Source organism: Pteronotus mesoamericanus, unplaced genomic scaffold, assembly GCF_021234165.1.
Source record: "Pteronotus mesoamericanus isolate MK-2021 breed Mesoamerican mustached bat unplaced genomic scaffold, CSHL_Meso_final contig_82, whole genome shotgun sequence".
Classification (NCBI taxonomy): domain Eukaryota; kingdom Metazoa; phylum Chordata; class Mammalia; order Chiroptera; family Mormoopidae; genus Pteronotus; species Pteronotus mesoamericanus.
The window spans coordinates 3,852,422-3,879,210 of record NW_026555265.1 but is presented as its reverse complement, the minus strand read 5'-3'; the positions used below and the strand labels follow the sequence as shown (position 1 = coordinate 3,879,210).

The following is a 26,789-nucleotide window of genomic DNA, read 5'->3' as shown; positions in this document are numbered from 1 at the left end:
ATATACATACTGTGATCAAGAACTTTCGGAAAGACTCCTTTTTTTCAGATGCCCTCAATATACACTACTCTAAAGCATTTTGGAAGCTCATGAGTAAGAAATCTATTTGACTAGATGCAGTCTGGTATTTTTTTCATTTACTTGGAGCACTGAACATCTTTCTGATGTGTGGGATCCCATGCAACACGTTGTACCTGATGTCCTCACACTGCCCTCCCACTTCTGACAAAGGAAGTCTTTAGTGCTATCACTAAGTGAATCCTTGCAGCAATGCGGGCCCACCTTTCACAGATTTGGCAGAAATCTTTCACAGATTTCTTTCTCGGAAAGAAAGATTCATAAAATAAAGTCCACAAACACTTTCCAAACTGCTGGTAAAACTTGTCTTCTCCCAACAATGTGACAACCAGTATTGCAGAAAAATAACCAAAATCATCTTAAGAAAAAGTGAGGAATCTGAAAGGAAAAGAAAAGATGGATGTGGGGTAGGAGAAGGACAGGAAGTTGTCTTCCTGAAGTTAATAAAAAAAAAAATTGATCAAGAGCTAGGGTGCATGAGTGGGACCATGTTGATGCCTGTCCTCGTAAGATATGCACATCCATTTTTTTTGTTGTTGTTCTTAAATACCATTAATCTGTCCTTGCTTTTGATACAGTTCTTATCACAGAAGTGGAAAAGTGTCCAGTCCTGTTGTCTGTTGCAAAATATGAAAACAGCAAAGTAAATTTAAAGTGTTAACCTCTCCATCCAGATCTTTGATGTATTTAACTCAAGATTTAGGTTTGTATCTGGGCTCTACAATTTACTAACTTTGCTAACTCTGTGATTTGGACAAATAACTTCATTTCCCTGTGCCTTACTTTTTGTTTCTTTAGAAGAAGAAAACAATTTTTACCTCCCAGGATTATCAGGAGGATAAAATGAAGCAATGGATATGGTGATCTCCTGCCTCGCTCAGTTTTAACAAACATGTCTGGAATGAGCAATTGACTGGTCGCTGCTGAACATTCCCCATGATGAAAATACATTCTCTCTTGGCTTCCATGACTCTATCCAATATTATTTTTAAGGAAATTGTTGAAAATGTCAATTTCATAGTCAGTAAACTCTAATTACATTCAGTTACTCTATTAAAACATATTCTTTAAAAAATAAAGTATTCTAATTTAATAGCACCAAAATTTCCAACAATCATATTATGAGAAAATCTTATTTTGCTTATTCATTTCTATTATTGCTATAAAATAAATGATTAGTTGGCTTTTTTGAAGAAAAAACAAAACAAAACAAATCTAGGAAGTGACCTTGGAGATATTCCCTCTCCTAAACTCCGAAAGAAGCTGAAAATCTATTGAATGGATCTGAATAAATTATTACTACTCCATTAGAGATAAGTTGTCCCATTACATTAAAAGATAGGCAAAAACATGAGGCACAAATAATTGAGGTTTGATATAAAAATGAAAACAAACAGTCAAGAAACTCCAAAGCCTTTAATAATTAATACATAAACCTGGTAATTTAAATTATGGGCAAGGAAACTCAGACCCAATACATTAATTCACCTCGAGAGTGGGTTGACTTAAAGTTTCCTTTTTAGATATGCATGGTTTACTTAGTAATAGTAATAAAAGAGAACCACAAAAATTCCACATACACAGCATCACTCCCTCCAAACCAGCCCCAGCATGCCAGGTTGCAGTGCACTTAAACCCACACACCAAGAGTTTAACTTGAGCTTGGCTGGGGAACTTGGATGGGACTTTCACTATTCAGAGTCAGAAAATATTAATTATCATCAAATCTGTCATTATCTTCCCATCCCCCCCCCCCCATCCTCATCTCGCCTATCTCATCCTTTCTCCCTCCAGCCAGCAAAACGAAAAGCAGTGATTTGCAGAGTAGATTGTGGTTTTACTCGAAAAGAAAAGGGGGTGGCTGTGTACACCTATTTGAAATAATCAAAACAAGGAGATGAGAGAGGTATTCTTTGAAGTGCCCCAAGGCCATTTTGTAGAATATCCAGAAAATATGATTTCGTTAGAGCACGTACAAAATAAAAGTAAGGAGAAAAAGGGGAAAGGGAGAGAGGAAGTCAGACTGAGACAGATAGAGAGGGTGGATAAGAGAGGGAGAGAGAAAACAAGTAAGAGGATAGACACAGAAAGAGAAGTGAGACAAAAACAAAAGAGGCCCAAACCAAGTGTTTAATGCCCTCTCTCCTACTCTCTCTTCCTTTTGAACTGCGAGTCTGGGCAGATAAAGCTATTAGGAGAATGTGTAGAAGCAGCAGGCTGAGTTCGCCTGGCATACTGAAAGAACAGGCGAACTCCTGCCTACAAGATATGACTTCAGGGGTGTCTGAATGACCCACTGCCCAATATAACACCATTTCACCCACTGGCTGATGTCGAAAATTCCACTGTGCTTCATTTCTTTTGGAAAGGGCTGTGATGTCTACTGACATTGTCCTGCATTAGGGAACTCTTTCAGCTTGTGTGCAAACATTGATAATCTGTGTGTGATTTTCAAGGTCTCTCCTGGATGCTGGTTTGTACACAGGGGTAAGAGAAAAATATATATAAAAATAGTGTATTCTTGAGCATAATAGGAGTCAAACCAGAAAGCTAAATTCATTGAGGACAAAATTTGTCTCTTCAACTAGCCCTCAGTCCACATGAAACCCTAGCTTACAATGAACATTTAGTTTGCATTAGAAATTAAGGAAGATGAAAAATGCCAATTACATCTTGATTTTATTTTTATAAAACTCTATGTGTTGCATAATGTTGCATAATTAAGATAATTATGTAGTATCCCAATAATACACACAAACACACACACATACAGACATGTACACACAAATCCACAATAATAGGACTCCAGGGTTGTTTGGCCCAGGAGCTAAGTGACATTTAAAAAAACAATTTCTTCCCATTTTTCTGCTTTGCTGTCCTCCACATTTTACCTTAGTAACCCTCATGATAGAAAGATGGCTAAAACTATACCAGCTTTCACAGGCAGACCCAACAATGTAGACCTCTTTCTTCCCATTTTTTAAAAAACCAATGGAAATATAAAAAAAATTCCCCTGAGTTTTCCTAAAAAACTTTCACTTAGGTAAGACACAATATTACTTAGTGTTTTAGAAGCACAGACTTTGGGGCCAGAGTCCTGGATCTGAATCTAGCTCTATCATTATTAACTGTGTTTCCTTGGACCAGTTACTTAACCTCTCTGTTCAGTTTCCTCACTTGTAAAATGAAGTTAACAGTAATATTTACCTCATAGGATGCTATCTGAATTGTAACTGCTTCTGGATTATAGTAAGTCCTATTCCATGTTAACCATTGGGCCTGAATTGGGTTACACTCAGGCCTAAAGCTTTAATTCGCAACGGAGGGAGCTTACCAATCACTCATCTCTTGAATCTGGAGATCACCATCCCTAAATCATATAACTTCTCAGAAGAGAGTTGATACATAAATAAAACTGGTTCTCTCTGGAATGGAAGAAGAGAGTGAGTGGTTGTTGGGTAGGCAATCAACATTGTGTGCTACATGTACCCTATCCATTAGTCTTTATTACAGCCCCATCATTCCCATATTATAGAGCAAATCGAAGACTCAAAGGAATTAACTTGCCCACAGTAATGGAAACAGCAATGGCAGGGCTGCAAGTCCTGTGTTCTCTCCATCAGGACAATGAGCTTCATTTTAATGGAAGAGCCAAGGCTTCCACAAGTCTTCATTTGCACAGCTTTCCTTTAGCCTTATGGAGTTGCATGCAGGAAGGATTTAAGAGCTTGTCTCTATACCACAGCTTAGAGGAGTGGAAAAGTGGAAGAAGAAGTGGGTGAGGAAGACTAAAGGAGCTCCAAGTTCTTCAGTCCTTACTATTCATAAATGTATGAAATGAACAGGGTCTGAGTCTCCTCTCACTCATATCACTCATACTTTTTTTCTAATAATTTAAAGGACATTAAAAGTATCTTAGTTGCTTACAAATAGGAAAGCGATGATATGGATTTCAATGCACTTTTGGTAGACCTTTAATCATTTTTCTAATATTATCCCAGATAATAGGTCTTACCAAGTTTTTTCTTCCTGTCTTAGTTTTTGTATTTTATGGTTTACCAAGAAGTCGTCTGTTTCCTTTTAGATGTCAAATATTTTCCCACAAATTTGTATTTGGTATGCTCTTATGATTATTTTAAGTCCTTCTCTAACAGTGGTTTTACCTTTTTTCTCATTCCTAATTTTATCTATTTCTGCCTCATATTAGTGATATTAGTGACTAATAATATTCTGCCATCATAATAAAAATAGTTTTATCTTCCTTGTTTACCTTAAAATGAATCAGGTTTTAGATGATTTGTTTATTGAACTAACTTCTACATTTATTTTTTATTAATTTCTATTTCTTTATTTTATTTTAATGTTCTTTATTTTATAAATATGAGTACTACATAATTTTTAAATAGTTTCTCTTTTTTAATGAACATATTAAAAGCTTTACTGACTAGACCACATTTCCTCTTAGTATTTACTTTATCCCAATGGACTGTACATTTTTCTAGCTAATCCATTATTTCAAGGATGACATTCATACTTTTAAAAAACTTTTTCTCCTATACTATGCTGGCTACAGTGACCTAAAACTAAGTAATACCCAGTTCATCATATGAAATACCTTGTAGTCTAGCATGGAGATAGTCCTATACAGAGCTGGTACTGATGTGAGATTTATATTAACAGCAAAATCCCCAAGTGGCAAAAGACAAGGTGTAATAATATCACCACCCGCTTCCCTTCATTGCAATAGGAATTCCACCCAACCATAGAGATAAGAGGAAGTGGCTACAGATCCAGCTCAGAGATCTTCCAGTTAAAGAGATGTGATTTACCAGAGTATTCTTATTCTTTGCTTGAGACATCTTCCTCTAATTCACTTGCCTACCTGAAAGGCTGGATCCAGCTTACCCTTTCATTCAGACATTCCTCTCTGTAACTTTCCATAAACACCTCTTTAGAAGGGAATCACCTCTCTGTCCTGTTGCATCCAAAGTCACAGTCCACAGGTTGATAGTGAGTCTCTAGACACAGCCTGCACTAGTAGTCAAGGAGATCTGTCTCTGTGTGATGAATCAGCTTTTGTCATTTCTCCTCCAAACCAGATGACTTTCTTTGGTTTTGTTCTTGATTTAGTGAGGGTTTTCTTTTTCTTTCTTTCCTTCTTCTTTCCTTTCTTTCCTTCCTTCCTTCCCCTCTTCTTTCCCCCCTCCCTCCCTCCCTCCCTCCCTTTAAATGCCCTTATCATTAAGAAAATATACAGCCAAACAGACTTGGAAGAGGGTGGGGGTGGAAGATATGGAAAAACTTAATCACCAAACAAGCTTTCCAAAAATGGCCTCCTACTGTGGAGAAGAGTGAATTACCCCTTACTTCCCCTGCCTTTCCAGATTCAGAGAAGCCTGCTCCTAGCAGGGCTATACCCAGGGAGCCCCATTTTCCAGTGTGTTCTCTTCCATGGAGTTTGAGAATGATCATATAATTCTCAGGCTTTCAAGATACAGAAGACAACATGGAGAAGAGAAAGATGTTACAACCTTTTGTTCAAAAGTCATCCTCAGCCCCACCCTAAAGAGACAAACCCCATGAAATTGGGGCAACCTAGTCAGCAGTATGCTGAGTAATAAGGCTGTGTGGATGAGGAAGTGAGCAGCATCATACTTTGGTCCAGAAGCTGGCTAGGAGATAGAGTACATAAACTACAATAGGAGAGATGCTGAGGAATTTGCAGAAAGAGGTAAATTGGAACCCATAGTCCATCTGTTCAGAGTGTATCAGCAGTAAGACTTTCCCTGTTCAGGGGTCTCAAAGGGTGTCCTTTTCGCCACATGTAGGAAGATATACATAGCCAAGCTAGGGATGACGTTGATCACGGTTCAGACAACAAGAATACTAAGTACAATCACATGAAGCAGTCCCACCAAGATGACGTAGGCCAGCCAGATGCCATGGCTACTCATCACTCAAGTTTGGGGGGCACTTCACTGTGTGCCACCCACACATTCATCTTGCCAGCTTCAGAAACTGGTTGGCTAGGGATGTAGTGCTCCAGTTAGGTTTTTTATACTACCTTTCGTTGAGCACTTACTATATATATCAGGCATCATATTAAATACTTTATATACATCATGTAATTTAAACCTTGCAACAATTCTTGAGATATGTAAAAGCATGCCCATTCTAAAGGTAAAAAATAAAACTTAGAGAAGTTGAATAACTTACAAAAGTTAGGAAGAATTCACCCCATAGAAAGTGACCACGCTACAATTTCAAAGTAGGTTCATCTAACTCTGAAGGCAATGCTCTCCGCCACTAGGCTATAACTGCCTCTTTCTGCACCGTAATCATGTTACAAAATATATTACAGCACATCAGTTTCCTGAACCCTATATATTTACCAGGTGTGTCCTCTGCGATCAACTGAATCATACATAGGAATGTTGAACAGGTCGGAACAGGGCCTCACTATAGGCTGCCAAGGACTGTCCTCCACTATGCTAACTGTCCACCCTCTGGGGCAGTGATTAGCAAACCAGGGCCTGTGGCCAAATCTGGCCCACTTCCTGCTGTTTTTTAAAAAGCTCCATTAGAACACAGTCTCATTCATTCATTTATATATTGTCTATGATTGCTTTCACTCTGTAACAGCAGAGTTGAGTAGTTGTGAGAGATACTATATGGTCCATAAAGTGTAATATATTTACTATCCATTCCTTTAGAGAAAACATTTGCTACTTTCAGCCTAGAATTTAACTCACCTCAAGTACATCCTGAAAGGTTTGACTTGAGGAATCTTATTTTATATTCTGTACACACTTCCTAAGAACACAGACCACAGGTGCTTAACACTTTTCTCCTTCCACGATAACACACCCAGGCTTATTTAATTAGCAATGGATTATAACAAGATGGATAGAAACAGGTATTGTTCATAGCATCATTTACCATCTTTCTGAGAACAGTAAGGCATTATGGGTCTGGATGAGCAATCTGCTCAATTTATAAACCAGTCTTCTTTCCAGCATCAGCTTCCACACCTTACTCTGGGCCAGAAGACCCAGGGCTATGGCAGTGCAGACTCCTGACCTCTGGGCCCCTGAGGTTCTCTCTCAGCCCATGGGAGCAGAAATCGCTCCCCAAATGTCCACCTTGGGAACACTAAATCTAGCGACCCAGGCAGTAAGTTATCCAGGCCCTTCCCTGCTTCTGAGCCTTGGGGTAACCACATTATATTAACTCCACAATGACAGAGTGCCAGGGAAAGAAAAGGCCCTGATTTTAAATCAAGTAACCAAGGGTACAAGGAAGGGCACAGAGATAGAGATCTTTGATCTGAGTGAATATCCTCTGTGAATAGGGTCAGTCAGCCTAGAGACACACATCTGAGAAAGCACATGATTTACAGTTCATAAATCTGAAAATATAGCTATAGCTATGAAGGATTAGGCTTCAATGTGGCTACAGTGAGTTCCCCATTTCTGAGCATGTTGAGACAGACACCAGTGAGCCATTTGCCAATCCGTGTCATAGTGCTTCCAGCATCAAGTGTGGAATAGAATTAGAAAAGCTGTGAAATAATTCTAGTTTGTGGATCAGTGCTACCTATGCTCCTCAGTATGTTTTTTTTAAGTAGCCTATACAGCAATTGTTTTTCAACAACTGATCTCCCTCATTAGTTTGCTTTTAGCACTTCAAGCCCATAAACTTCCATTTATTTAGTCTTCTATGTTCTGTACATCAGTCAAAGGTGCACCCACTGGAAGGTCTTAATGAGTGAAACATTTTGATTTTCGGGGGCTTGAGTCACAAATTAAAAAGACATTTAAGAAAAGCTCTTGCTTCTAATAGAATTGAGCTATGTTGTTTTCCCATTCTTAACGTCATCCTACTATCTATCTGCATTCTTTTTTCCACCAAACTGCCAGACCACCCAAATTAATCCCTCTCCTTTCTTTGTTTTCTGAAACATGTATGTGGCTTTAAAATTCCCCTTAGATATTAAGGTATGAGGTGTGTGCATATATGTGTATTTAAGGTGTTTCTTCATATGCAGATAATTACATTTGGGGCAAATACATCATGTAGACTTCCTCTGTCTCACACTTAGTACCTTCAAAGCCCTAAGAGGTCTGGATACTGTAGGGGAAGCTGCCCTGGTTGGGCAGAAAGCCACAAGACTACATGTTTTACACAAACCTCCTGTTCCGTGCTATTTCCTCTCTACCCTTCTGTTGCCAAACCACCACAGTTCAGCTAATTCCTCCTCGAGCAGCGTCTCACCCAGTGCTGCAATTACAGTGGAGACAGAAATGGAGTTGGAAATGAAGTAATGAGGAGGCACAGAGAGGAGGCCACCATGATTCATCCCTAAAGCATGTGGGGGGTCATTAAATCTATACATGCGGTCCACTAGTCACTAATTTTATCCACTAACTAAAAAGAAAGGAGGAAGAAATGAAAATTAGGTGTTTTGAGAAAACCCTGCCTCTGTTGGTCCCTTTCCGAGAAAGCAGCTTGCTGGAAAATGCCAACCTGTCATCATAAATAATCCCAAGGTATTATTTAGAACATCTATAAACCAAGGGAAGGAAGAGGAGTACAGACTGTCCCCTACTTAGAATGGCTCAGCTTGACAATGGTGTAAAAGTGATATGCATTCAGTAGGAACCATGGTTCACATTTTGAATTTTGACCTTTTCCTGGGCTTGTGACATATGGTGCAAAAGCCACAGGGAGCTGCAGCTCCCAGTCAGCCGGTCGATTGCTAGGGTAAACAACCTGTAAACTATCCTGTACAGTGTACTGTGTTGCCAGTGTTTTATGGATATTGTTTTGTGTTTTTGCATTCCATCACATCTACAAAATGCTCACCTGAGTGTCTTCTGTTTCTAGTCAGAAGAAGAGGAAGTCAATTACTCTCTTGAGATGAAATTCAAGATAATTGTCCAACTGTAGCCTAAGGTACAGCTTCTAGGCAAGTTTAAGGTCAGCTAGGCTACACTCTGATGCTCTGTATGTTAGGTTTTTCTAAATGCATCTTTAACTGCTGATATGTTCAACTTGAGATTGTTTTATCAGGACATAACACCACCATAAGTCTAGCAGCATCTATCTAGGAATTATTAACGAGCTATGGTTTTTACAGTTTGTAGTTAATACACATGATCATTTTGCCTTAGACATCAGTACTTTTAACATGTGCTTAAGGCAGTATTTTGGCATGTTTCCTGTGGCCTGAGATTTCCAAAGAGAAAAAAAGGAAGAAACTATTACATCAATAGCCCAAGAAATTTTGCTCCTGGCCTGTTTTGTTTTGTTTTGTATACTCTTTTTTTTTTAATTGGCTTACTCTTCTTTCTAGTAGTGAACTAACACTGAATTCCACATACTTCCCCTAAAACAATTTATCCTGATTGCTGCATTCCTCTCAATAGCAATAGCATTCTCCTTGCCTCCCAGATTCCCATCATAGTCATTTCTAACATCTTTTCTCGTGTTCTTCCCCTTCTTCAATTCCTACCCGTCCTCACTTCCAGCATCAAATCAACATCTGCTGCTCCTGCCTCTTTTGCGGGAGTAACCATTTCCTCATCCTCACAGCCATCTCAAATAGTTCAGGCTCTCAATGTCTTCCCTTTCTGCTGCAGGAGCCTCCTAACTGTCTCCCTTCCTCTACCATTGTCTTACTCTCATCCTTCTCCAAAAATCTCTCCATCCAGTGTTCCTTGTGTTAGCAATCACAGCAACTGTTTCAAGGGTCGTACTGGAAGAACGTTTCTCATTTCTTCAATCCAGAAAGCCCTTATTCAATTCTTAAGGCTCATTTCCCTTAAGAAACTTTCTGTGATCCCTTAGCTTTCTGAACAAGATGTCCTGCTCAGGATTCATAAGAATGTTAAAATAATCACATTTAACTCTTTGTGTCACAGAATACTTTAAGGTATGAAGGTGTCTACCTTTTCTTTCAATTCTCAACACTTTATATAGTACCTGACCTGTGGAAGTCATGTCAAAAAAAAAAAAATCTGTTAAATGGGTGCATATCTTCATTTAAAATTCAACTAGAGCTCCAGGCTACCAAGAATGTACAATCATTTCATACTGGCATTTAAAGTTTCCATCCTTCATCTGACCCCATTTCTAGTCTTATCATCCACTATGCATTCATTCACTTATGCAAAACCGTACCCATTCACTACTCTCTCCATTTCCCTGCTGTTTCTTGACCATGTATTTCCATTTTTGCTATACCTCCACCTGGACCAAGCTTTCTCCCTAACCCTCTCTTTACATCCCAACTTCCCACCAATACCCTATTAACCCTTCTTTAAAGGTCTTGTCATATACCACTTCCTTTATGTTCTCCAGATGTAGCCACAGTTGTAGGAATTCTCTTTGCTGTTAACTCCTCTGCAATGACATAAGCTTACTGCAACTTACATACAGTGTAGCTGTCCATATACATGACTTATCTCTGCTATTGGAATATGAACTATTTATAGCACAGACTGTGTTACTTAGCTCTGTATCACAACACCTAACACAGTGATGTACACGTATTAACAGGCAATAAATGTTTATCCTATTTGAACAGATTGTTTGAACCTGGCTTGAAATGTTAATTTTTTTGCATACTGCTTGATGTCTGAGCCAAGTTGTCAAGCAGAAGCTTGATTTGGTGGAGTTCAGTCAAAAAGGAAAAGGCCTCAGATCTCCCTATAGGTGATGCATGTTTTCATTCTGTTCTTCTAGAGCAATCAAAAAGCATAAATACATGCAGTGCCTTAACCTCAATAAATATTTGATAAGTAAGTAAGACAGTTCTGGATTGTAATTATTATAGTCAATAATGAACTTCATTTCTATACATATATCAAAATTAACTGAACTCCCACGATATGCTCTTGGGAAAACCTAGTGGTTCTTATTTGTTTTAGAAAAAAGCATAGATAAAATTAAATTTATGGTAGGAATTGAAGATTCTTTGTATGTTTTTAAATATGGTAAAATTCAGCCAACTTTTAATGTTTTTTAAGCTGATGAGAAATGTCTACTGACAAATTGAGGGAAAAGTCTCATTCCCTGCAGTCTAGGGGAAAAAAAAAAAAAAAGAAGAAGGTGGCAAACCCTGGGAATTCTTTTGCAAAAAAATTAAATCATTACTTAAAGTTTACTGAAATTACATTTCTATAAGAAAACTTATACTGTGAAATCATGGTCCTAGAGAATTCTCCGTGCTAGTCCTTGGGCCCGAGGCCTCGATTGCTGCTCTCTCCATCATCACATGAGAGTCATTCAAAATCCAAAAATCAGTGAGTTTATTGTCCCTTTGAGTCTATGTTCTGATTTTAATTCTGCATAATATCAAATAATCCCAAGAAAAACTGGCATTGGCCTTGAAATTTATCTAGATAAGTTGAACTAAGGACAATTAGATGTTTTTCCTATTCCAAAGAAAAGAAAATATTTTATGTAATGCAACTTAGGGACTGGATTTCATATCCCATCATTAAGAGATTTCCCTCCAATTCTTATAAGATGTCCCATTTATCCAGTATTTTCATTTTTTAGCTGCGAAAACAACAATGAAACAAAACAAAACAAAACAAAACAAAAAACAATTAACAGAGTGTGACTGAAGTAGGTGGAAGTATCAAATTCCTTAGAGCCCTGACTCTGGGTTATTCTCCCTTTTTCTGAAAACCCCTTCAAGGATCAGTGAAAAAAAAATTGGAATGTATGCATTTAAAAAATAAAATATTTGGCCTTGGTTGGTGTGGCTCAGTGGATTGAGTGCCGACCTGTGAACCAAAGGGTCACCGGTTTGATTTCCAGTCAGGACACATGCCTGGGTTGCAGGCCAGGTCCCCAGGAGGGGGCGTGTGAGAGGCAACCACACATTGATGTTTTCCTCCCTCTCTTTCTTCCTCCCTTCCCTTCTGTCTAAAATAAATAAATAAAATGTTTTAAAAAAAGAAAATTGTTTAAAAAAAAGATTTGAAGTATCAAGGTATTTGGGGTACAAAATAACCTGTCATCAGGCCCTTTTTCAACATACATTTCTTACTGGCTTTAAGACAAACACAACATTATTTCCACATAGGAGTGGGCAGACACTGCCTTAGTCATCTTTTTTGTGCTGGTCAATGGAAAGATCCCAGGGACAACTTTCAATTTGCCTGGGCACGCTTGAAATTTCTGTGGGTTTTCTCTAAGTGTGCTTTAATTTTACAATTGCTGAAAACATTATAGGCAAAAGGTAAAGGTCATCACAATGCAGGCCCATAGCATGGAAGAGGTGGCTCAGTGTGACTTGGTGAGGCTCAGGTCCAGGGAGACTTAAGTACTGACTTTCTACTCTAGGCTGACCGGTGAGCAGCAGAAATAAAGAGGCGGGAAATCCTGGGCCAGATTCATCAGATGAGTCTGTCAACTATTTATTTTGAAGTAAAAAGGGCTAATAACATGACAGAATGTTATCTACAGCTTCTGCTATGGGAAATAGATTGAATTGTTCATTATTTCATAGGGACAGTGATAGTAAAGCTCTCAGTGATTAGAACTCAAGTCTCCTGAGTCCTGCTATGACTTTTGAAATTACAGACAAAGGAGGACATGAATACTTAGATTTTCAAACTCTGTAGGACATCCTTCCTGCGTTACTCCTTCCCAGAGTACCCACGTCTACATACAGCAGGACTGGATATCATACTGCAAATGACATTTTACTTTTTTCTCTCTCTAACCACACTGTAAACCCTTAGAGAGGAAGATGTCATATGTCACTTCTCCAGAGCTCAGCTCAGTGTTTGACATATAATAGAAGCAAAGGAGTTGTTGAATTAATGAGCTGACTCTTGATTCTGTGTAGCAATGGAGAAAAATACTAGGACCAAGAGGTGAAATATACAAGGAGAGCTTATTTCAACTTAATACAGTAAAGACCATTCTAAGCAGAGCCTCCCTCAGTGGGATAGGCAAGAAGTAGTGAATTCTCTTCTTCCAGAAGCCTTTAAACAGGGGCTGGATAATCACCTGACAGGGTTACTGGAGAGAAGATGCCTGCTTGGTGGTCTCCAATTTAAAGACCTATGACTACTCCAGTCCAGAGCTCAGAGCTCATTTATCTGACAAAAGAGTCTCTAGCGCCACCTTCCTGTAACCTTGGGTACTTTAGAAAGTACTATCCTTGCCGGAGCTGACGAATGAACTTGCTGATCCTATTTAGTATCTAGCTTTTGCAGTGTACAAAACAAAACACACACACACACACACACACACACACACACACACACACACACAAAACACACACAGAAAAACCAATTTAGAAGGAGAGGTCTATGGTTAGGAATTCAGCTTAATCTTCCACTATTGAATTACTTATCCCTACTCCACTAGAAGCATTATATAGAAATAAAAAACTGGGGTCTCAATAGATACTAGTAAAAGAAAATTAAAAAAAAAATCAAATCTTAAAACCGATCAAGACTTACAGATTACCTGAACTAAAATGCTCATATTTAGGCCTGAAAAGGAGGTATCTATAATCACACAACTGGTGCCTGGTAGAGTTGGCACAAAATTCCCCTCATTACAAGGCCAGAATTCTGTTCATTACCCAATGCTGTGAAGCCCGCTATAATATAACACTTAATTATACAGGTTTAGGGCTACAAGTCAAAGCAGATCCCAAATGTAATAATAGATGCTCAAACTACATATGGCAAAAGCGTGCTATAACATGGTTAACTTACGATGTGAATAAATTATAAAGAGATTGATTGCACAGTATTTTTCCCATTGGGGACTGAGTTGTACTTCTAATATATCATGTGGGTAGTCTATGCTGTAAACACTGTAACGCATGATCTCATTAGAATCCAAACCAAATGAGAGGCATTGGGGTATCAGTGTGTATAGAAAAGGCAAAGTACACAGGGGCTACATTAGGCTTTTGAATATACTAGCTCTTTTAGTCTGACCGATTCTCCTGCAAAGTACATGTTATTATGTATATTTTTATAGATGAAACTAGGGCTCAGAGACATCAAGTGTTTAACCAGCTATCAAACTACTAGTAAATGATAGTCAGGATTCAAATCCACATATGCTTCTTAGTTCCTAAGCCCAAGTTTCTTCCTGAGGGGTCAGGACATCCCAGTCATCCGTGCCTCTGTAAATAAGTTTGACTTTACATAAATAACTCTCCTTCTCTGGATCTTATACAATCTCTAACATCCATTCTAATTCCAGAAATTTTCTAACACAATCTCAGATATTCAAGATCTGAAAGGAATTTCTTATCTCTATTCTATCCAAAAATAAATAATGTAAAACATAAGCATGCACATATCCAAGATGTCTAAGTACTTTCATTTCTATTTTCTGCTAGGGATCATTAAGCTAGGTTTGTCTGAATATTGACACCAATTGAGGGCCCTTGGTGAAGAAGCAGCAGATTCTCAGTTCCTTTATGTGCATGATGGGCAAGCTTAGGGAGACATCCCCCATGTGCAGAACTCTGTAAAGAGCTGCAGCTTAAACAGGCATTATCAGAAGTGTAGGCAGGAATTAGCCAGTGCTGAAAATGAGGGCCATCAATTTGATGGGGACTGTCTCAACTCTGTGCATGAAGGCCTAAGAGACTATACATCTATCTTAGAGGACTGCCTGTGTAGAGAAAACCACCCATCTCTTTAAGTCTGCATAGTGTAGTAAAAATATCTTTGCCTAGAGAATCAGGAGACCTAGTTTTGCACTATTTACCAAGAATTTCCTTAAGATGACTTCACTTTCAAGTGAGTTTCAGTTTCTTCATTTGTAAAATTCAAAAGTAACCACCTCCCTACATTTACTATGGCAGTGTGTGTGCGTGTCCATGTGTGTGTGTGAATTCAAATAAGCAGTGTGGAAAGGCTTTGCAGATTCCAGGATACTAAGAACTAAGAGCTGACATTATTATTTTCTCTCTAGCTTAAATGTGCCTGACGCTTTTGCTCCCATTGATTCACTCACCTCAAAAAAGAGATGAGATTTTTGTTGTTGGTTTTATGTTTACTTATTTAACAGTCCCAGTGTAGGAAAAGAATGGGTTTTGGTGTTATAAGGATCTGTGTTTCATCTCAGGTAAAATACAGGCTGCCTTTGTACCCTTGAGTCTGCTTGTTGATCTTTCTCTTCGTCTATTTCCTCATCTGCGAAATGGGGATAATAATGTCTCATGAGTAGCGATATTTGAATTCACAATGACATATCTAAAGAGTCTAACACATAGTGGCTGTGAAATAAATTTTAGTGGTTACTGTAATTATTTACCACCCTTTTCAAATGAGCAGTGACAAAAAAATAGAAAAAGAAAGATTCTCCCTACTACCAGCAAATCCAAACCCTATCTGAGCTGTGTCACTTGTGAGGACAAAGACACAGATTCACTGCTAATTGAACATGAAAACTACAACTTTGCCATTCTGCTTGTCCATGTGCCACCACTTTAACACTTCTGCTGCCACCCAGCAACTGCCCAGGGGAACTGCATGAATTTCAGACCAGTAGAATTTAAAGGGATAGGTATTTAAAAATTCTAAGAATCAATGAGGAAAACCTTTTTTTGAAAGACCCTTTCCCCAGCAATGACAATATACAACAGTATGAGGGAGTAAACTTCTCACACTGATATCTAGTCATGTCTTCTGCCGTATGATACAATACAATTTACCTACACCATGTTTTCCTTCTCAGTACATCACTTATTATTATTTTAAGAGTATCCTGATAAAAAATTCAAATTGTTGACTTTTGTTCTGAATTGTTTTGTTTGTTTTGTTTGATCATAAACTGTGTTCTCATTGTTCAATAGATGTTTTAAAAATAAAAGTCCAGATAAAAGAGAATATCAGTAGCCAATGTCAGGGAGCTCAGTTATGGAAATTCAGAACTCTAGTTACACATCTGCTATCTACCTAATCAATGCCTCATTCCCCAAATGCGTGTGAAGTCCAGATATCCGGTTTTCGATGACTTAAGGAGACAAAGACATAAACATGTTAGAATTTAAAAATTTAGGTCAATGAACAACTTCCTCAGTTGTTTATCCATTTTTAAGTTTTACTCTCAGCTTTGTCATTGGATGTGTTGACTACAGTCCCCTAAAACCACAGTTTATATCTGCAAAATGAGAGAGATTGACTCAGACACTAAAATCCCTTCCATCTTCTGTTTATTTTGATTACTCTTATTTGTTAACATATAATAATAGCACCTTACAAAAATTTAAACTCATTATAAGTAACAGTTTTTTTTCCTGCCATAAATTGCAATAAACAAGTCCTGAACTTTGACTCTCTGCCAAGCATCCCCCAGTCCCCATATCATTACTCCAGACGAGCTCTCACTGAAACACACCCTGCACAGCTCTTGGGCTCAACCCAATCTGCTGAACAAGCCTCTTATCACTTGAATTTAAGCTGCTGCACATGGGTAAGGTCTCCCCTTTCTGAGGCAATCTGTCAGTGGATATTAGAACAACCCCGAAAGCAAAGGGGTCCAAAGAGTTAAAAACAAAAACAAAATAATGTAGAGCTGGTGATTGAGAGATAATTCAGAAAACCGTGAGGGGAGTCACAGTGTGTGACTTCAATGCCACGTGTTGTTTTAGGAAAAAGTATTAGAATAAATCTTGATAGAAGGATCAGAAACACCGAATTTTGACTCAGAAAGTTAGGTTAATAGTCTATTTACTTATGTTCTGTTCTACACCATATTTGTTGCTATTGCATTTTTATTTGTATTTTGCTCTGTATTCTTTTCTTAAAAAAAAACAAAAACAAAAAGCTGAGGATGTTAACTTGGTTATTTATAAAGAGACATAATCCAAAAAACAGTTATAAGATTTAATTGTTGGATCTTAGTAGTCTCATTCAGTGACAATAGAAGGAAAATATATAAGAGGATTCTCCCATAGAGAGAACAGAAAAGCTAAATTGATGGGGACCAAAAAGTTTACATTTAAATATTAATTACAAGTAGCAAGGGCAATGTTAAAATGACCTATGTCTAAAATATCCAAATTCCCTAGCTTCCCAGACTCTATGCTTTAGATTCCAGAAAGGATTAAGCTCTATCTCAGAGAACCAGTTTCTCTCTTTAAAGCCAAATCCCTGACTTGGATTCCATTTGTGCTTCAGAATCCTGCCATGATGACACTAAAGACCAGGAACATTTCCCTAAAGAAATGCAGTGCATCTAACGGATGGCTTTTCTTGTTATTTAGAGCAGCAGACATTTGTAGAACCTCAAACTGGACACCCATATGCTAAGGACATAGTGAGTAGAGTTTAAGTTTTGGGGTGGTTCTCAAGCATTTCCCAGCTGGGATGGGATCCTGCCCTCTGCAGGAATTCTTAGGCAACAACGTCCTAAGGAGGTATTTTTCATTTAAATATAACCTCCTGGCAACCAAATATTTATCTAGAAGAAATTGGGAGTGGCCCTGTCCAATCAGGCACCTGGGTTCAGTCCATTACTCAAAAATAACAGGATTGAGGCATTTGGGGAACGCCTCCTCCCAGATATTTGCCAAGAAATAGCTCAGCAATCCCCCACCATCCACCCATCCTTGTCAACACGCTCCCTGGGCATTATGAGTGAGTGGACAGCACCACACCCAAGATCAAATCCAGGGCATTCTTGGCACAGATCCCCAAAGGCAAAGTCAAGAGCATGCATGACAAAATCCTTGCCTGCTGCCCAGTTCATCAGAGTATGTGATGTAACTTGATCCTTGCTGAGGATGGTAAGTCCATAAACCCCAAGGCAATTCTGTTTACAGACTTCACCCCCATCCAAGCAAGTCTCAAGTGACTTTGCACCATTGGAGTTTGGGGACACAGGAGGATGATACTCAGAATCTCATATATGACCTTTTCATTCCATACTCCAGTCAAGTATCCAATACCTCTCACCAGCAGTGGCTCAAAAATATGATCAAATTATTCTGCGCTCCAATCCATCTCACGTACCACTACCTGCTTTGATCATTTCTCACTGCTTGTTGAGCACACAGGAGTATGCCTGCCACACACTAGTGTTGTGCTACCAGCTGTAGGGACACAAAGATGCATAAAACCTCTCTGCTCTAAAACATTTATGATTCTCATTAGCCAATGAAAATATACAAAACCTCTATATCCTGCTATTATACACGGTCTGTAAACAGGTTATTTTCCCTCCTTCCTCTCTCCCTCCACTCTCCTTATATTCCAATCAGGAATTTCTAAAACAACTTTTCACACTTGTGCATTACCATGTCTTTTGATAATACTCTTTCCCCAGACTATGAAGCATCTTCCCATTTTCTGCTAAAATGTATCAGTCTGTTGTCTCTTTAGCAACGATTACTGCCCTTAAAAAGTAGTTGGTTCATCTGTGCTCCTATAGTATGTTGTTTCTGTCTTTCCTTTAGGGTTTGTCATGCTATGTGTTATACAAAAATTTGTTTTCTATATATTTTACTCTCTCTGTGTCCAATTAGACCTCAGGTTATTTGAGGGCAAGACCAACATACAGTATAACTCATCTCCCTTTCCCTGCAGATACTACAAGGCCATTGTTCTCCATTTGTTGAATCACCTCATTGAAACTATTACAACTAAACCTTGTTTCCAGAATCTGGGTGCAGCAATGTCAGCTTATCATGAAGGAGAAAAAACACAAGGAAAACACACAATGACTCTAACTAGATAAAATAGCTAAAAAAACTTTTTAATTAAAAAGTCAGTAAATATTAATTACCTAATGTTCTTAACTATAAGTTAGCTTTTGCATTAGAACTAGCTTCCTCTGCCTGCTAGCCCATCATCAAACAGTATAAAATATAACCCTAGGTGTTGAGGGGGTTTAAGTTCACTTTTCCATGCATACCACTAGAGTCATCCCTTTTGACTCTACATACTTCCTGTTTGGTCTGAATTAGTGGATAACTTCTTGCTCCTAGGAGCATTTCAGCGTGTGCATTCTCTGCTCACAGAAACATATCTCATATCTCCAATTAATTAGGGCTTAAGCTCTCACAAACCAATTTATCAAATCCCTATTCCCATCAAAAAGCAGGCTCCAGCTCTCCATTTGTTTTTCTCTGACTTAAAGGTCTTGAGTTAAGTGAATGAATGACACTCCTTTCCTATTAAATTTGCAGCACAAGCCTGTAGTCCTAAATGCTCTGAATAGTAGCTTGTCAGGGAGTAGCTATATATTACCATTTTGTAATACTTTAAAGAATATCTATAGAGGACCATCTTCCTTATAAGGGCAGAGCAAGTTGTGGGAGGAAGCTAGTATAGGAGCACCTATAACAGTCACCAGCTATATTCTCATATGTTCTCATTTAGTCCCTACAACTGCACTGGAAGAACATTACTAACTCCATTTTTTAGATATGAACACAAGCCTCACAAAAGTAATACAGCAAAGCCAATAAATGACAGATCTGAGGTTGGAATCATGGTCTGTGGAATCTTAAACCACATGAACATTCTCTCACACAAAACTACCACCCTCACCATCCTTAACTTTTGGGATGGCAGAACCCCTTCTTTAAAGTGAAGTTTGGCTGCATATAACAGAAAAATCCCAGTTAAAATGAACCACACACTCTCTCTTGGTAAAAGGAAATCAGAGGTGATCAGTGCAGAAGTGGAAGCCAGGCTCCTTCCAGCTTCTCCCTCTTCCTCCCCTAGGTTTGCTCCTTGGATCCATGGTCCAAGATGGTGGCTTGAGAATTATATCCACCATTACATGTAGAAGGAGGGGGAAGTAGGAAGACACAGGGAGTGAGTGCTTCCCTGCCTTTTGAGGCATCTTTCTAAAAGGACCTCCCATTGTCTTTACTTACATTTTATTGACCAGAATTTAGCCAAATGAAGACACTTAGCTTCACAAGAGCCTTAAAAATGAAGTATTTCCGTTAGATAAATGGCTGTCTCTGATAACTTAGGGATCCTGTGAGATGGGAAAATAAGACAATGCTGCTTCATGTCATCTGCATGTAACAGATGTTTATCTTCTACACTGAGGACTAATTTAAGTTTTAAAGACAGAATTTTTAGAATTCTAATGGAAATGAGAAACGGTAGAAAAAGGAAATTGAGTCTCATTTACTCATGCCTGAAGACACTCTGCAGAGAAGGTGGAAGCTGTTACTTTTGGCCTGAGTGGAAGGAGAAGATGCAACAATCATGCCACAACTCTTTCACCTGATGCCACTCTTCAGAAGAGAGGACTCACTTTACTTCTAGTTCCATGGCTTGCTTTCATTCATAACCATACTAAGACTCTGTGACACTGGCATTGTGAAGATTATACCCTCCTCTACTCATCTAGCAGTCAAAACACCAACAACCCTAAATCAAAACACAGAAAATTTTCATGAATGCTGACATTAAAATAGTTTCTTTTAAGTGTATAGATTTAAAATTTTGAGTATGTACATTAAGATTGAACTTCTGTCATTGTTTGGTGAATGCACTTTACTGTTACAATATGCCTGTGCTAGTCTGGCCATTGGGTAATCCAGTGCAGTTGATAATTTTTCCTGAACTTCAGTTATTCCATAGGTTTTGTAACTTGAGTCCTATGGAGTGCAGTAATGTTTCATAAATAATACTTAAATTGGGGAGAAAGGTACTGTGCTATATCACCTTATTTATTGAGAGTATTTGGAGAAGGAAGAGATGAAAAGCAAGGGAGTTACTCCTCAGGAAAGACAACACACTGTATTCTCAAGAACCTCTCACCTCACTTCTACCTAATGATAATGTTTTGCTGTGTGTTTTAAAAATATATACCTTCTTTGGTGAGGTAAACACTCTGTTGAATGAATAATCTAGTAGTAACCTAAGTGAAGAATAATTTAACCTATTACATAATTGACTGGATGGTTTTAATAAAGAAATGATTAATGATATGATATAAAAAATATGAATTTTATGGCTAAGTCCAGAAAGTTTGGAATAAAGAAGAGCAAGGGGACAAAAAAGAGGAGGAAGGGGCATGTGTCAGCTGAAGCTGGAAGACAAGAGGACCAAACACTAACTGGCCTATCTTCTCTTTTCCCAGTCCGTCTTTCCCCTGAGTCTACAAAATCACAAAAGTTCAAGTTCTGCTGCCAACGTTAAACATTCCCAAAACAAAAACTTGGTTATAGTATCCCTTGACTGTTGACAGGGAGGTCTTCTGGTTTTTATTTCATGGGAGCAAAACTGGAAAGAACATTATAAAATTTTGGTTAATGATTGGCCCATGAGATGGCAAAGACAAGAAAGATCACCTATTTTAACCCTTTCATGTTACAGTGAGGCTCTGAGAGGGAAAAAACTTTCTTTCAAGGATGCACAGAAAACTGAAGACAGAATAAGGATGAGAATTCAGATTTTCTTATTCCCAACCCAGAAGTAGAGCCTCCATGTTGCATTTTTAAGGAGTCATATTCATTTAATGAGGATTAACAAGGGCCACTATTCTTTATTAGAGTGAATGAACAAAAAAGATAGTTCCCCAATCCCCACTCTGCCCACACCTATTCCAATCACCTCCCAGAACCCTGCTGCCTCCATTTCTTAACGTAAGGCATTTCTCAAGAACTCAGGGGAATTTAGCAGTTCTCTTAGTTTGGGGTAAAATGTCATAGTGTCAAGATGCACATTGGATTTTAATCCCCCAGAGCTATTTCCATCATCACTGATAAAGCCTTGTGTTTATGTAATACCTTTCCCCAATAAGCCCAGGGTGATTTATGAACATTATCTCATTACACAATAAGTAATTATCTTAAGAGATAAGTGGGCAATTTTATTCATTTTATACACTGAATCAGACCTATTTCCTAGCAGTTCCAGAAACAGTCCCATGGTTCAGACTAAAGATTTTGAAACTAATTTTCACTGTGAACCCCTTCATTCTCTAGTGAATGCCAGTGTAGTGATGGGTAGAAGCAGAAGTACCCTAACTTCTCCACAATGTCATAGCTCATCGACATCTAAATACAAAACTTGTCTCCATATAAGTGTCTTAGACCTTCAGATGTAGTGGGTCCTGTTAGCTTGTTTACAGTTCCTCAGAGGTAACAGGTTTCCTCTCTCCTTTGTGCATACTGTTCCTCTTCCTAAAACATTCTCTCCAAAACCCCCTCAACCTTGACAACTCTTACTCATCCTTCTAATTCCAGCTCTAGGATCCCTACCTCAGAGGAAACTTCCCTGATCTTCAGCCCCCACTTTGAGTGTAAACCCTGTAATAAATGCTCTGGTAGCCTTCATGTGGTAGGCCACTTCTCAGATGACTTTCAATAATATCTGCTTCCTAATATGCATGTCTTTGTGGAGCAGCCACCCCTTGAGTGTGGGATGGATTCAGCAACATACCTCTAGCGAATAGAGTGGGGCAGAGGTGATGAGATGTCACTTCCAAGATTAGGTGACCTGAAGACCATGGCTTCTATCTTGTCCAACCTCCCTTGCTCCCTCTGAGTGAAGCCAATAGCCACAGTGTTAGTAGCTTTAGGGAAAAGCTAACATGGTGAGAATAGATATCTCTGCCCAGACTGCAGTGACAACCTGAGCCTGTCCACAACGACATGGGTGAGCTTAAAAGTGATTCCCCCTTGCTTGAGCTTTGAGATGCCACAGCCTCAGGGACACATTCACTGAAGCCTTGGAGGGATCCTGAACTGGAGGATGAAGTGAAGTCACACCTACATTCCTGACTCAGAAACAGAGAAATAATAAATGCTTGTCATTTTAAAGTATTAAGTTTTGAGGTAGGTTGTTACATGGCAATAGATAATTCACACACTTCATATTTCTCGACTGCAAAGCACCATCACTGTTATAATTTTAAATTTATCAGTATGATTATTTGATTACTGTCTGATTGCCACTTTGACTGTGAGCTCCATTGGGGGGGGAACCTCTCTTGTCTAGCACAATGGTATCACAATACTCAGCACAGCATCAGGCAATGGAAGTGCTGAATAAATATCAGTTTATGAAGAGTTTCTTGCAACCATCATCTCTTCTCATAGCTTATCAGGTACCCCACACAATAAACAAGAAGTTCATCTTCTACTTGGAGGCTCCTTGTCTATCTCTCCTCCTTGTCTCTCTCCCAGCCCAGGAAATTCCAACCCAGTCATCATATGCTAGAGATTATACTTCAGCCAAGTCTTCTCGTACCTAGGCCCTCCTTTTCTCACCCACTAACCCAGTTCTGATCCTTATGATCTCCCAATTCTATTATTAGAGAATTTCTCCCATGGTCAGCCCATTCTTATAGTTTCTGTTTTCTCCAAACCATCTCCTATAGTGTTGCTACCCCTGTCTTCCCAAAGCAAAATGCCAATCATTTTAGGTTCCTCCCCTAAAACCTTCAACATCTTACATCCTAGTATAACTAAAACCCAAGCTCCTCATATTATTATTGCTTAAAACCTTCTCAGCAGCTGGAACCCAACGTCCTGGGAGATCTGTTATGGTCACACCAGCTGGGCATTTGTTTCCTTATGTCTAGGCCATACTGTTTCTCTTTAGCTCTCTGTCCAAATTCTGCTCATTCTATAAGAGCGGCTCAGATTCACCTCCCTCATAAAACCTTCCAGCACCTCCCAGTGGAAGTATTTTCTCCCTGTTCTGTGCCCATGACACTGTTGACTCTCTACTGGAGCTCCAACCAAAGCCAAGTAAAAGCATGTGTGTGTGTGTGTGTGTGTGTGTGTGTGTGTGTGTGTGTGTATGCATGCATGCGAGTGTATGATCCTGCAAGTCTGTGACCATCTCAGGGAAAGAGTCCATGTCTCATCACTTTTTCATACACAAGGCCTGCCACCTGGCCAGACTCAGAAAAGACTCACTGAATCAATCAGATTATTACTAGGAAAGAACATACCTTTAAGGGGCAACTTTTTATTTTCAGAATGGTGATGGGAGTGCAGATTATTAAATCAGTGGCTTTTCTTTTTTTTTTACCAAAGACCACAAAACTACCTTTGAAGCCAAGAAAAGATTGGAGGGAAATAAATCAGTACCTTTAATCCTCCACTGAGTTTGGAAAAACAACAAAATGCCAGCTTCTAGCAGATCATTTCTTTTTAATTAAAAGTTAGCTGGGTTCCTTTAGAAGGCTCATTTTTCTGGTCAAGTCAACAAAGAGGAACCAATGCCCTCCACCCTGTTCCCCTGAACTCCCACCCCCACTCCTGGAGTTAGGCCACCCTTGGGGGTGGCATACACTTCAGCTGTTTGCTCTGTGCTCATAATTAGATTGTCTAGACAGGAGATACTGCTGGAGCAATAGAAAATATTTTACAAGGTGTTCCGCAGAACCACACTTATAACAGTGATTAGAATGCACTGACAGACGCGAAGCCAGCAGAATTGGCCTGGGCCATGAGCCGATTTCACCCAGAACAGAGCAGAGGCCCTTTGAAGCTCTTGTCTGAGGAACAGAGGCCAAATTAGAACTCTGGGGGCACAGAGCACCTCTTGGGTCCAAAGGCCAGGGAGCAAGGCTGAGGTGATGGAGTAATGTCTGGAATGCCCTCCTTCTGCCCTCCAGGTGCTGACACTACGTCAACAGGGGGCAGCTCCTAGCTCCTGCTTTTGCCAGCATCTCTGCAAAGAGGGTGGTGGTGATCACCACAAGCAGTTTCCTAAACCTCGCTTCTGCAGCATTTCCTATCCATTATATCTGCAGAATGCAAATTTTAAACAGCAAGTTTTAAAAAGAAAGAGAAATGTGCGATGCCTACTCTTTCAGGAAGACATTTCTTGGCCTGACCTCCCCCCTCAACTTTTGTTGGCAAATCCATGTGACAAGAACAACATTTTCCAGCAGAAAACCCCTAGAGAGACTTTTTTTCCCCACAGAAGTAATCAATTAGGTAGAATCATTTAGTCCTTTAAGAAGAATGAATTTTAGAAAATTGTTACACCAATAGAGGAGTACCACAAATGCACAGGGTTTCAAGGCCAGGGGGGAAAAAAAAACCTTTGAAATTTAAAAAATGAGGAAACTGAGAGACTCAGCAAGGAGAGGACAATTGTATCAAGAAAGTAGATCAGGATCTAGGTCCCTGAATCCCACACTGGTGAAAGGTATCTTTCTATCCAACTTATTGAAAAAACTTGCATCCTCATAATACTACATACCAGACATTTGTCTAAGCATTTTATATATGTATTATCTTCTTTTATCCTCAACACAGACTAATGAGATAGATAGTATTACCCTCTCCAGTTCACAATGGGGAGACTGAGGCAAGGACTGCTGTGTGGCAGCTCTAGACCACTCAGAAGCCAACCTAGCACTGGGTCCCAGGAAACCCAACTTCAGACCACCTCTCGAAGTGCAATACCATCTACAGTCTACCTCACCATCACAGAGTTCAGATGGGAACAAAGGTACAGGGAGAAGGCCCACTTACCCTGAAAAACTACCATGCACTTGAGGACAAATGGGAATTAGGTGCATGACAAAGGGGAATTTGAAATCAAAGGATCTCATGTTTCAGATCCCACCACCATCTATTTAGATGATTACTTACAAGTCACTTAACCACTCAGAGTCATGATTTTCTCATCATTTTCTATTGTGGGCATATTAAAAAATAAGAAGGAGATTTGACAAGTAAATATGAATTTTTAGAACTTTTTAATGACAATTTAATTTAGCACTTTACAATTTACGAAACACTTTCACATCCATCATTTAAATCTACAATGAACTATGAGTTAGACCTTGCAGGGATTTATTATTATTCACATTTTATAGACTGGAAATTAAGAGCTCAAGTAAAGTGACCTGTTCAAATTTAAACAGCAAGAATTTGTCATGGTTACAATTAGTCATAGCTTTAACCTTATGCTTAGTTCTTATAGAAGCTAGTCTTCTTCTATCTCCCCCACTTTTGAGGGGAGGTTATAGACTCAACAGGATTATGAAATTGATTTTAAATTAAATTCTGGGAATGAATTTAATTATGCCAGAAATAAGGTTTAAGATTTGCATCTCAGATCAAGAACAATAACAAACGATATGTACCAGCAACTAGTAACCCTGGAGGATAAACCAGGCCTTTCACCAGTTCCTGGTTTTGTCTCTAGGGAATGCTCTAATCCAAAAATAATCTACTTTCATCTCACAAATAAATGATCCACAGCTTTCAGTTGTCTCTTGCCATTGCCCTCTCTCTTCATATTAAGCCAAAGGCAAACAGTGAACAAAACAAAACAACTCTGTTTTATAAGCACCAGTACGTGGGATACGCTGGCACATGTTCTGTTCTGTGAAGTTCCAATAGTCCTCTTCATGGCTTCTTAAGAAAAGCAGAAGCTACATTAACAGGAGTGATCATCAGCCAGAGAGACAGGGAGGAGGAAAGAAGAGGTGAGAAGATGACAAAACAGGCAAGATCATAGAGAAAAAGAAGAACAGGCAAGGAAGATGGAAAAGGAGGGGAAGGGGAAGGAAAAGGGAGGGACAGAGAAAGAAAATGATAAAATATTACTTATTCAAAGAAAAGAATACTAAACAGGGAATCAGAAGAATTGATTTTGAAACCCAGTTCTAATACTAATTGCCTGATGGTTCCTGAATCCCTGACCTCATTTTGGTCTCACTTGTCTTATCTCTAATACGTAGTCAATCAGCCCTACTTATTCTTGGGTGTT

The 26,789-nt window shown here is 39.0% G+C and overlaps 1 protein-coding gene and 1 pseudogene across 1 annotated transcript in view; both read right to left on the bottom strand.

Annotated features, from left to right (window-relative positions):
- TPRG1 (tumor protein p63 regulated 1) overlaps nucleotides 1-26,789 on the bottom strand; it is a 111,509-nt gene that overhangs the window by 47,057 nt on the left and 37,663 nt on the right. The window lies entirely within an intron of this gene.
- LOC129079777 (ORM1-like protein 2) lies at nucleotides 5,547-6,079 on the bottom strand (annotated as a pseudogene).